A 4,519-nucleotide genomic window follows, 5' to 3' on the forward strand; every position below is an offset into this window, starting at 1 on the left:
ACAGGGTGGGAGGCGAGGGGATTCGGTGGGCACGGGTTTTCGCTGGCTCCGGCGGCCCCTGGGCCTCGGCGCCGCCCAGCGCCGCCGCCTCCTGCCGACGCTCGCCCGGCTGCGCTCGCCGCTCCGCAGGTTACCTGTGGCCGAGCCGCCTCGCCCGCCGCCCGCTCGGCCCTCCGCCCCGCCCGCCGGCGCTCGGAGGCTGGGGCCGCAGCGCCCCGCAGCGGCCGGTTCGGGCGCGGCGGCGGCCCGGGGCGAGGTGGGGCCCCCCAGCCCTCCCGCTGGCCTCGCTCTGCAGCCAGCTCCCTGCCCGGCCGCCGCGCCTTCGGCGCCTGCCGAGAGGCCTCCTTATCAAGAGGGAGAGGAGCCAGGGCATGCAATTGGGTGAGGTTTTCGGAGCACAGGTTGCCAGGTTTGTTAGGAGGGAGAGGGAATTCGGGAGGAGAAACCATCCTTCAACCTGTGGCCAAGTGTGTATTTCAATGTATTCGTAGTTCACTTAGCTGAGATGTCTCAACGGAAGCTAGACAACAATGATGAAAGATCCAGATTCATTAGAAAGCTGAAGAGAAGAAAGGAAGCCTTTATTCCAAACAGCTTGTCGGTTAGTAGCTTCTCGGAAGCATCTTTTAATGAAATAGGAAGCATTGAACGGTCCAGCCTCCTATATTCAAATCACGCTTTACACACTAACTCGGTCTGTTTTTTGTCTATTTTTCAGTTACTTCTTCCGTGTCTAGAAGAGTTCCCTGAACACAGCGAGCGCTCAATAAATTATTGTTGAATGAATCTATGAATGAGTAGGAAGGATCTCATTCAACCTTTTGAAGAAGCATGACAGGTATCTACTCTCTGAACACAGGGAGATGGAGAGGGAGGTGAAACCCCAGAATGGAGTTTCCGGCTTACCTGAGCTTAATTTTAACCGGATTTTTTTTCGTATTCCCTCTGAAATAGACCTGGGGAAAAGAAACGTGATGATCTCCTATGTTTTCTTAAGATATGTGTCTCCCTCTCTCCTTCAGGAAACATCAATCAGAATGAATCTAAGCAGTACTGCACACCAGGGAAGAGTAAGTGACTGATTTTCTTCCAACTTCTGAACTTCCCCAATCCCAAAGTCATAACTAGAATTTTACTCGGCAGGATGTGAAATCTCTCTTCTGAAGTCCTTTGGCCTTCTTCAGATTTGTCCCCATCCCTGTCATTCCCCATCACGAGCTATTAGAAGAATACATTTCTTTTCCTTGCCCATCAGCTCTGAATTTCTCTCCAGGTAGGTCACCAGTGAGGGCTAGGTGATCCCCCAAGGTCAAAGTACCCGTTACCTTTCAGTGTGACTGTTTCTTTCTTACACTTTTCCAGATTAAAGGCTTTTCCAAGCTAGTCCATTGAATAAACATCCAGAGATACAGAGTGCTCCATTCCTCCAGGAGGCTTTTATGAGATCACCACAGAGTGGAGATGAGATGGAGTTTGAAGTTGCATTCGTGGGCAGTCAGAGCAATCACACATTAATCTTGCTGAAAGGAACAGAATCCAGTCTGTAAGACATTCGAATGCTCCTGGGAGCTGACTGGTCTGCAGTTTTTCCCAGACCTTCAGTTCAGTTCAGTTCAGTCGCTCAGTCGTGTCTGACTCTTTTCGATCCCATGAATCGCAGCACGCCAGGCCTCCCTGTCCATCACCAACTCCTGGAGTTCACCTAATTAATGGGAATTCCTGGCAGAGGGACCTCATGAGAGCCAAAGCAGACAGTGGGTGAGCTGTTTGGAGATCATGCTTGCTTATTTCCAAGTGGACACACGGTCTTTGGGCATCTCATGAAAGGAGAATCCTAAAGCTCCCTGTGTGTGAGGAAGGCTGGCAGCCTACAACTTTGTTCTGCCCCTCTGTCCAGTTCCATCACAGCCAACCTCACACATCCACCTCACTACCTTCTCCTGCTTCCTGAGGAAAAATTTGGCTCTACCAATGATAGCTTTCACTACTTTGTTAGAGTATTGTTCTTGTTCAGTTGCTAAGTCATGTACCACTATTTGCAAACTCATGGACTGCTGCACGCCAGGCTTCCCTGTTCTCCACCATCTCCTGGAGTTTGCTGTAGTTCAAATCTATTGAGTCAGTGATGCCATCTAACCAACTGCTGCTGCTGCTGCTAAGTCGCTTCAGTCGTGTCTGACTCTGTGCGACCCCAGAGACGGCAGCCCCCCAGGCTCCCCCGTCCCTGGGATTCTCCAGGCAAGAACACTGGAGTGGGTTGCCATTTCCTTCTCCAGTGCATGAAAGTGAAAAGTGAAAGTGAAGTCACTCAGTCGTGTCTGACTCTTGGCGACCCCATGGACTGCAGCCTACCAGGCTCCTCCGCCCATGGGATTTTCCAGGCAAGAGTACTGGAGTAGGGTGCCATTGCCATCTAACCAACTAATTGGCTCCTATTACCAGCAACATTTCTTTAACGAGCTGACCACACTAGATTTCTTTTGTATCACTAGCTGCAATTGGTCCTTCAGACCACCATTCTGCCTTCCATTCCTGAAACTGCCCTTGCTAAGGCTTCCCACTCAAGAAAATTCATACATGCCCCCTCTACAATCATACCCTCTTTGTCTTCCAAAGGAAACGGCCATCCATAATTCTGTGTTAATAATTCTCTTACCACAAATATATGTAGCCCTAAATACTACACTGTTCAGTTTTGCCTGTTTTTGAACTTTTTTCTAAGTGGAATCATTCTTCACCATTCTGGTTCAGCTTGCTTTTTTTCACTTAGCATTCTGTTTCTGAGATTCAGCTATTCAGTTCCTCTGTTATGTGGTATTTCATTGAGAGAAGATATCATAGTTTCTTTGCCCAGGTTACTTTCAGACAGTGTGTTGGACATTGTCCCAGTTTTTGCTTTTGCACAGTGTTGCTATGAACATTCCTAAATATTTCTTCTGAGGTATGTGTGCAAGAGTTTTTAAGATACATATTTGGAAGTGGAATGGTTGGGTCTTAAGGTACGAGTATGTTCAAATTTACAGACTAGGTAATGCCAATGGTTTTCTGAATCAGTTGTACCAATTTTAATTCCTGCAGTGATGTATAAAAGTCCCCTGGCTCTACATCTCTGCCAGTGCTTGTTTTTCCTGTGGGTGTGAAATGATTTCTTATTGTGATTTGTATTTCAAATACAAATTTGTATCAAATACTGTGATTTGCATTTCTCCAATTATAGGTATAATTGTTCATCTTTAATGTTTGCTAACTCTTCTTGTTTTCTCTTTTGTTAATTTCTCATGTCTTTTGCCCTAATTTATGGGTTTTGAGAAATCCTTCTTGGCTCCAAGGATATAAAAACATTTTCCCATATTTTCTTCTGAAAGTTATAAAGTTTTGCTTTTCACATTCCATCTGAAATTCAATTTCTCCTCTCATTCGCAGTGCCAGAGCTATCTTATAATGGTTTCCAAATATCTATGGGTCAGTTTTAGGTGCTCTGTTTTGTTACATTTTCCTATCCCTATGCTGGTCACATCCACCCTGAAAAACCTATGTGTTTTTTGAATTGGAATATAATTGCTTTACAGTGTTGTGTTACTTTCTGCTGTACAACGAAGTGAATCAGCTCTGTGTACACATATATGCCCTCCCTCTCGAGCCTCCCTCCCACCCCTCTAGGTCATCACAGAGCCCTGAGCTGAGCGTCTTGTGTTATGCAGCAGCTCCCCACTATCGATCTGTTTTATGCAGGGTAGTGAGTATATGTCAGTGCCACTCTCCTAGCTCGTCCCACCCTCCCCTTCCCCACCTGTGTTGCTATGTCTGTGTTTCTATTCATGCTCTGCAAGTAGGTTCATGTGAACCATTTTTCTAGATTTCATATATATGTGTTAATATACGATATCTGCTTTTGTGACTTACTTCACTCTGCTAATGACAGACTCTAGGTCTATCCATATCTCTACAGATGACCCAATTTCATTCCTTTTTTTGGCTGAGTAATATTCTGTTGTATCTATGTACCACATCTTTATTCATCTTATGTTTGCAAATAGACCCTGAGTTTTGAATTCATAGCAAATGGGTTCCAGCAGCTCAGGTTCCTTTCCATTGCTTCCCACAAAGTATGCCTCTCTGGGTGGAGCAGGCTGAAACTTCAGTGGAACCTAAATACCCTTTTCTCTGGCTTCCTTCTTTTTCTGATCATTTTCCTTCACATACTTCGAGAAGCTGTCTCAACTCATGGGTTGCATAATATGTTCAATACATACATTAATTCTGTCGGCAAGAATCTTGCCATTAACCTGTTTACTTACAATAATGCCAACAGCATGCTGGGTAACACTCAGCATGACTGTCCCAGTCTTGCCACTGGGAACCTTTGTGGGGCATTCCCTTTTTGAACAAGGTTCATTCCCTTGATGTCTACAGCATCACCTTTCTTGTAGATTCACATGGATGTGGCCAGAGGAATGACTTCCGTCTTCTAAAAGGTATACAAAAAGATGCCTTGTCTCTTTCCCTTTGGATTGCTCAT

General features: G+C 45.9%; 1 long non-coding RNA gene and 1 pseudogene across 1 annotated transcript; one reads left to right on the forward strand and one right to left on the reverse strand.

Annotated features, from left to right (window-relative positions):
- The first annotated feature begins 311 nt into the window (after positions 1-311).
- LOC139184831 (uncharacterized) lies at positions 312-1,196 on the forward strand. The gene is made up of 3 exons (XR_011568348.1): positions 312-601; positions 719-838; positions 1,023-1,196. It is a non-coding gene; the product is annotated as an uncharacterized lncRNA (long non-coding RNA).
- A 2,784-nt stretch (positions 1,197-3,980) lies between these two features.
- LOC109563526 (large ribosomal subunit protein eL21-like) lies at positions 3,981-4,519 on the reverse strand (annotated as a pseudogene).

This window comes from Bos indicus, chromosome 9 (genome assembly GCF_029378745.1).
Source record: "Bos indicus isolate NIAB-ARS_2022 breed Sahiwal x Tharparkar chromosome 9, NIAB-ARS_B.indTharparkar_mat_pri_1.0, whole genome shotgun sequence".
NCBI classification, from domain to species: domain Eukaryota; kingdom Metazoa; phylum Chordata; class Mammalia; order Artiodactyla; family Bovidae; genus Bos; species Bos indicus.